The sequence below is a fragment of the Nelumbo lutea genome, chromosome 2 (assembly GCF_056320005.1).
Source record: "Nelumbo lutea isolate HS-2025 chromosome 2, American lotus-T2T, whole genome shotgun sequence".
Lineage (NCBI taxonomy): Eukaryota > Viridiplantae > Streptophyta > Magnoliopsida > Proteales > Nelumbonaceae > Nelumbo > Nelumbo lutea.
Window position 1 is genome coordinate 36,681,414 of NC_142685.1, and position 8,396 is coordinate 36,689,809.

Genomic DNA, 8,396 nt, shown 5'->3' on the forward strand with positions numbered 1-8,396 from the left:
AGCAAACCTCCTTGAATTCTCATTTAAGACCCTGCTAGCATAATTCTTACATAAATAGTCTCCTACAATATCGGCTTGTTAATTTAATGGTCAACGGTTGACAAACATGGCTCAGATGGGAAACGAAATGCTTTGTTATATTAAATCTTACAAGTTGTGAAGTACGAGGTTTGTCAAAGCCGAATTGAAGCAAAAAGACCTTTATGACATTTTCAATTGAGTCAAATTGGTCTAAGTCCAGTTCAAGTATCATTTTCTGGTTATGTTTAACTGGTCTTATGAGATTACTAATTAGTTAATCAATAAAATAAATTAGGGTAAATCTCTTAAATTATCCTGTTCACGAATTGAGAAATTGTACATTTATTCTTTTGATATTGTTTTGCCGTATTCTTAAATTTTTTTGACAATTGTCTAAAACCTCCCTTACCATTAATTTTTTGTCACATTCCATTCACGTGAATAATAATTATTTTAAAATTTCTAAAATACCCTTATTGCTTATCGCTGTTGTTGGAAGTTGCAGTGGTGGCGGTGATTTTAATATCGTCATCGCAGACAACGGCGGCTACCCAATTGCCGGTGCTAGAGTCGACCCTCTTTTCTTCTCGCCAACCCAGAACTGGCCCCTCTCTCTGCAACGGACATTCTCAGGTTCCTCCTTTCTTCCCTCAAGGCTCAAGCCCCTTGCTGCTCCTTTGCGCCTGACCTGAGAGAACACTAATAATAACAGGTCTGCACAGTTCTACCAATTGGTTGCAGCATGAACTTGGGTCTAGGGTCTAGGGTTAATTGACATGTAAGGTAGCCTAGACCACCATGGTCATACCATTAGCTAATTTGGCTGGCAAGTACAAACACATGCATGCATTTAGATGGTTGAACTCTGATGTCTGAACACTCTTGAGTCTGAATAGGTTCAACTGGCATTTTCTTAGAAAGTATTTTTGGAATTGGTATTTCCCTAATGGGATCCGTCAAACTGTAAGATCTTGATCCAGCATCCCCGTTAATGAAACATGCACCTAAAGGGTTTCTTCTCCCTTTCTTCTCCATTCACTTCGAATCGAAACCCTGAAACCCTTGGCACCCCCATTCTTCTCCATCCACCCATCGGTCGAGTTCCGTTGGCTGATGATCATACCGGCAGGAGGTAAGTAGTCTGTAATGTAAGTTTTTCTCTTTTGTTTTTTGTTTTTTTTTTTTTTAATGTTTTTTCTCATTCGTTTTCTAATATTCACAGATCCGAACCTACTAGAGTGGGAGCCCCCTGACGCCGCTTTACACCCCCTTTAGTGACTCACCGGTCGACGCCGACAACCATACCGACAGGAGGTAAGTTTTCTCATTTCTTATCTTTTTTTTCTCAGATCTGAAATCCGAAACTGTATAACATTATCAGTTTGATATTAATATGATTTTTGAATTGAATATGACGATTTAAACGAAGCATGTGGTTTGATTATGGAAAAGATTTTGGTTTGTATTATATTAAACTTTAACAAAATTCTTTTAATACAGGATCAAGGTTTTGGAGAAAATATTCAATCTATTACAGATGAAAGTGGTCCACGAAGCACCATTCCTTATCTTTGGAATTGGCAACAAGTTCACAACATGTCATTACCTATGCAGGCACCACATTGGCTCATGTGTAACCATTCTAACTCTTTAGTAACCAATCTTTCATACAAGTAAGTTGTGTACTGATTTCTTTTTTAATATTTTATAAAATCATATTGGTTTATAATTGAAAATTGTTTGTATAGGTAGTGGATCTCAGAAATGTGTCTAGTCAAACCATCTCTAGTGGATCTCATATGAGCCAGGTGAAATTTTAATTGTTTATTTCTGAAAATATATATTTTTTTGCATAATTAAAAAATAATAACTATCATGTGTAAATATAGGAATCATCATGGATCGGACCATGTTTAGACCAACAGCCGGAAAAGTGGAGTTATCATGGATGAAAGATGATTTTTATTTTTTTAATGTTCTATCAACCGGAAAAGTGGAGTTATCATTTGCTGGTTTTATTTTATTTTATTTTTTTTCACACAGTACCTTTTTTTCTGTTTTGATGTTCTATCAATCTCTTTGTTTGTGAAGTCTCTCTAGTTTTCTATTAAGAGCTATTCTAGCAGTTTGGTTGAAGTATTCTAATGAAAAATGTTTGATGAAAATAGATAAGAATGTTCTATCTCTCGATCCACCAGGTTGCATCAAGGACTAAAGGAGGTTCAAGTGGTTCACCTGTCATTGATTGGCAAGGTAGAGTAGTAGCATTGAATGCTGCCAGCAAATCATCAAGTGCTTCTGGATGCCTAAGCCTTTCAAGTGGTTCACCTTTCAATGGTTTAGGCCATGTAACTAGACTTTATTTTGGATAATATCTAAATTTGCTTCTAGGTGCCTACTAATAAATCGGAGTGACAAGGGAGCTTGAACCGTAAGGCAGATGGCAGAAAGAGATTAGATTTCAAACCAAAAAACTCTTATTCAAAGAGATGAAGATAAAAGGGCAAGAAGCTGTTAAAGTAAGGGAAGAGAAGACAGTGATGATTTTTACCTAGTGGGAGAAGTGACAACATGGTTCAAAGGATTTCTAGACGTGACGACGGATCAGTGAAGATACAAAACTGGAGGGACTTGCAGCATAGGGTTGATTGTAGTGTGTATCACCCATAAGCACTCTAATGACCCTGATATAATACATATCGGCCGATATGCCTTTTTATGATTATTTATTTAATTATTTATTTATTTTGCTGTATGTTCATTGCATCGGTTTTGCTTGCAATATAAAGTCCAAGGATAATAAACCATCATCAAAGTTCCAAAATATAATTCTCAAATCAGATGGACGAAAATTATCTCAAGTCTTAACCTTTTGATTTTCTTAGCATCTCAATTTCAGAGATGGAACTCTTTTAACCCTTTAACAATAGAATAGCTCCATGGATATGTCACATCATGTAAGCCCAGTTTGATGTGCCAGATCCATGGTTCTCAATTACCCATATTCAATTCCTATGCAACTTACATCCACCAAATAATTTTGATCAATGCTTTTGCCAAAATAAATGATCGTATGATTCAGGTGGTGTGCATCACCATGTACCCAATTCATAATAAACCAATAACTTTATCATGGTGTGTATCACCATGTACCCAATTCATAATAAATCAACAGAATTTGCGGTCACCATATACCCAACTAATCTAGAACGAAAAGTAACATGGTCTAATGGTGAGGCTCATTCTCTATATCTTTATGGAGATTGGTGCTATGCTAGTTCAACATGATCATTCTGAAAATACAGCCTTAGTCGATGATCAAAGTTTCATTCATACATAGTATACTGGTTTCAGAATCTTCATTATGAACTTGTAAGGTGCACCGAACCCATGATACCAAAAGTGGTAAGTACCCAGTTGGCGTTTTTATCATTCAATCTGCAACATATTCAATCCTACCCCTACAGAGGAATATTACACAGTTCAAACTATTACAAGAACCTGTACCTAAATACTGAGTACACCTAAATACTAGTTCTTATACATGTACAAGACAAATATAAACACAATTGCAAAACTTATTGTCAAAATCTGCATAGCCTTTAATCCATCGGTAAATAAGTGCCGAGAAGCCTTCAAAGCATCCAACTCTTCAACAACTAATTTCTCTAGCTTTTCAATACAACTTTCCAGATGCACTACATTGTTACTTGTTGAGGTGGCTTCATCTAAAGTATTTATAGGAACTGCCCATTCAAAAAAATTGCAAGACTTTACCTACATACATTTAGACACAAGTCAATACATCTAATATAACTAGACCCGTCATCTTTCAGACAATGAAATCAAAATACTACTTATCAATTTGTTAGGGCAAGTGTAAAACAATCTTTGAGGATTAGCAGGTGTATCTGACACTCGAATTATGCATTTTTTCCCACACTTGCCCTATCTGGCATTATATTTCAGGTACTTATAAAACCTAATTTCGGATGTGGATTGAGAACTCATTCCTACATTTATATACACAAGAGTCAAACTTTAAAATAAAATTCACTTCTAACAAATAAATTCTCAAAATATTCCAAAACATTTGGCATGCATATGGATTGAGAACCTCTCTTTGCACCTGCTTCAAACATTTGGCATGCATGTGGAGTAGTCCGGCAGAGAAGCGCCATTAACTCAGAGATGATCTCTTTGCTAAACAGGTGGCAACTGAATTTTGATCTTCTCTATAGAAGCAGAGAGGATCAAGATCTTACAGTTTGACGGATCCCATTAGGGAAATACCAATTCCAAAAATACCTTCTAAGGAAATGCCAGTTGAACCTATTCAGACTCAAGAGTGTTCAGACATCAGAGTTCAACCATCTAAATGCATGTGTTTGTACTTTCCAGCTAAATTAGCTAATGATAAGACCATGGTGGTCTAGGCTACCTTAAATCGTCATATTCAATTCAAAGATCACATTAATATCAAACTGAGAATGCTAGAAAATGAAACAAAAACCACATGCTTTGTTTAAACCGTCATATTCAATTAAAAAATCACATTAATATCAAATTGAGAATGTTGTACAGTCTCGGATTTCAGATCTGAGAAAAAAAAATATAAGAAATGAGAGAACTTACCTCCTGCTGGTATGGTCGTCGGCGTCGACCGGTAGGTCACCGAAGGGGGTGTAAAGCGGCGTCAGGGGGCTCCCACTCCGGTAGGTTCAGATCTGTGAATATTAGAAAATGAATGAGAATAAACAAAAAAAAAAAAAGAAATGAGAAAAACTTACAATACAGATTACTTACCTCCTTCCGGTATGGTCGTCGGCCGGCGAAACTCGATCGGTGGGTGGATGGAGAAGAATGGGGGCGCCAAGGGTTTCAAGGTTTCGGTTCAAAGTGAATGGAGAAGAAACCCTTTGGGCGCATGTTTCATTAACGGGGATGCTGGAAAAGGCGTCAACATGACTTCGCATGCCTTCTCGCCTTGTGCACGTGTTTCATGACACGCGTCGCATTCCGATTGTGTGGAACGTTTTTTGGGAGGCAAATCTGTGGGGGCAGATGCGAGACTAAACTACCGTTGAAGAGAAGCTGAGTGGGCTTCGACCACCACGCAGAGCGGAACGGGTTGGCAAGCCAGACGGGTTGATCTTTAAAGTCCCTAAACGATTCGGCATCTCGGGATTATTCATTGCAGCTCGATCCACAAGGATCCCCACAATTATTTCAGAGGAGGAGAGGTTTGAGAACAGAGAAGGAAGGAGATCTGGAGAGAGAGTAGAGGGGACGGTGAAATGGGGGATGAAATTTGAGGAATAGTGGAGGATAAATTTGATATTTCGTTATCTTTGTTAGCATTTAATGGCAATGTCAATTATTAAAAACTTAAGCGTATCACAAGACAATATCAGAGTACAGTTTGTAATTTCGTAAATAGTAGGGATAATTTAAGAGATTTATCTAATAAATTAATTAAATTTTAAATTATAATTAAATGAAAATTTATATTATTAAATTATTATAATTTTTATTGGCAAAACAATGAACAAACTAAAGCAAGATGAATCGGCACTTTTAAAACACTAAGCTGAATGCTAAATTCAGGGGATATGTTCCCACATATTAATATATTATATGGCTTGTTACAAAATTACTACATATATAAAACAATTAATATATTATTTATTTAAATTAAATTATTATTTAATAATTTTTGAAATATATACAATCTTAAGTTAGGCTTCAAAAATTATATTCTTAATTTTAAAATATATATGAGATCCATTTGAATTTCTAAGATGTATATCATACGTATTCATTAATTTTTATTACTAAAATAACTATTATATTTTTAATAATTTTAAAAGTTACTAAAAATTAAAATAAAAAAACATTTTTTGACATAAATTGTTGATAGATTTGATAGATCATACATAGATTCATCTTATAGTTCTTTTCTACCATCAAAACCATTTAAAATAATTATTTTTATGATTTTTGGATTTCATCCATTTTTGGGGGGAAATTCATGGATCTACTAATATAAGTAATCATCACAAATGTTCTTTTTCTTCTTCTTTTCTCTATCTCTCTCTCTCTCTCTCTCTCTCTCTCTCTCTCTCTCTCTCTATATATATATATATATATATATATATATATATATATATATATATATATATATATATATTGGACAATTCATGTCAGCATATCCCTCTGTGAGAGAAGCTATTTACCTATTTTCTCCACTTTTTTTGCATTATTTCCTTTTTTTGTTTTAAAAATATAAAAGTAATCATTGTCATTAGTAAAGTTGTGCACTATTATCATATCATTAATAAAGCTTTAAACTATTATCAATATATTATATTATTAAAGAGACAGTGAGAGATAAATATTATATTATTAGATAGAGAGAATTAAGAGTGTGTTAATGAGAGGTAGAGAGACGTTGGATAGTTTATTAGGCCCCCTAGGGATTGGCCTTCTCATTCAAGAGAGAAATAATGCAATATGTTATTAGAGAGAGAGAAAGAGAGAGAGAGAGAGAGAGAGAGAGAGAGAGAGAGAGAGAGAGGATGTTTAAGTATTTTAGGCCCTCCTATAGAATGGAATTCCCATTCAAGAGTTTTAAAGAAACTCATGAGAAAAGTATTAATAAAGCATTAATAAACTATTAACAAAATATTAGTAAAATAATAGTAATAATATTATTAATAATATAATAATAATTAAGTAATAATATCAATATTGATATAATACAATTAAAGTAATAATAGTATAAATTAACAGAATATTAATAAACTAATAAGAAAATAAAATGTAATAAAAAAGAAAGCATTGAAGTAATAATAAAAGAACGACTCCAAATGAACCAAATAGCAATCATAATCCAATTTTGGTTCCCAACTGAACCAAACAAGTGTTACGAATAGGTGATTCTAATTTCGATTTTGATTCCAATTCCATTTTCGATTCCAATCTTATTTTTAAAATATTATAATAATTATTAATAAAACTTAGTAAAAATTTAAAAATGTATTTATCTTATAATAGTTAAAAGTTAAGAAATTTAGTTTCACTTAAAATCAAACTAATTAAGAAATTTGTTGTTTTATGTTTTAATGTTTAACCTTAACCTATTAAAGATTGGATCCGATTCGGTTATCCAACGTTCCTTGGTAGAATCAAATTTGAATCACCATATGTGAGATTTGATCAGATCTTCAGGTTGGATTGGATTCATATATGCCCTAAATTTAATCAAATTTAAATGATATCCTTTTTCACTACCATTTATCTATTTAGTTTCCTTAAAACTCTAAGTAAAAGTGCTTCAATTTCATTGATTAAGAAATTTGTTAGTTTATGTTTTACTAGCAAGGACCCTTGTGATGCACGGAATTTGTCAACGAAAAGTGAAATAATGGAAACTGATAACTATTATAAGGAAGGAATGCTATGATGTTTAAAATAATTAATCTTTAGTAATTTCGATTAACTATATTAATAATTTTTAATAAAAATAATAAATTATTGTTAATGATTAAATGTTATACTTTTTTTGTAAATGTTACTTAAATATTTAAAATACTTAAAATATAAACAAATATATAAAGTTAATTGTAGCTATAATAAAATTACTTTATAGATTACTTTTTTAGTCATAATTAAATTAATCTAAGCCCAAGCTCAAGGTTTAAGACTTTGAGCTAGGCTTTTATTAATTTTACACATTAAGTTTCAAATTATAGTTCTCTGACAATTAACCAATTAATAAGAATTGAATATGAACAGGGATGACAATGTTCCCTATCCTATTGGGTACTCAACATCGGGTTAGGGATGGAGATTTCCTTGGCAGGGATGGCAATTGATAACAATACCCAACCGGGGATAGGGATGAAGATGGGGGAGTGAATTCCTCACTCGCCCCTAACTCTAATTATATATATTATGATATTTTTATATCAAAATATATTTAAAATATTTTTATATTTTAAAAAATTTCCCTTATTTTAAGTAAATATATTTTATGAAAAATAATTTTAATTTAAAATTTTTGGGGATTCAAGTTCCCAACAAAGAACCCGTCTCCATTAGGAATTGGGGATAGAGGGTCATTTTTATCCCTGATGGTGATCTGGATCAAGGACGAGTATGGTCCCATCCCATTGCCATAGTTTTATAATTAACATGGGAGAGCCTATCCTTATCCCAAGCCTAGACAAATATTATTATGCTTAGGGCGTGGTAGGGTTGGGCTACGCAACCTATAAAATTGCTAATACATTATTAAGGGGAAGCTAAACAATATACGTAAGAGTAGATAATTGTTTTATACTTTAACTTTTTAAATAATTAATAATTACTTA

The 8,396-nt window shown here is 33.0% G+C and overlaps 2 long non-coding RNA genes across 2 annotated transcripts; one reads left to right on the plus strand and one right to left on the minus strand.

Annotated features, from left to right (window-relative positions):
• The first annotated feature begins 447 nt into the window (after window positions 1-447).
• LOC148869891 (uncharacterized) lies at window positions 448-2,757 on the plus strand. The gene is made up of 5 exons (XR_016108067.1): window positions 448-1,153; window positions 1,244-1,335; window positions 1,522-1,694; window positions 1,770-1,829; window positions 1,911-2,757. It is a non-coding gene; the product is annotated as an uncharacterized LOC148869891 (long non-coding RNA).
• Window positions 2,758-3,424: 667 nt separating this feature from the next.
• LOC148869892 (uncharacterized) lies at window positions 3,425-5,357 on the minus strand. Its single transcript, XR_016107798.1, has 3 exons — window positions 4,828-5,357; window positions 4,657-4,748; window positions 3,425-3,798 (listed from the first exon to the last, which is right to left on the minus strand). It is a non-coding gene; the product is annotated as an uncharacterized LOC148869892 (long non-coding RNA).
• Between the last annotated feature and the right edge of the window lie 3,039 nt (window positions 5,358-8,396).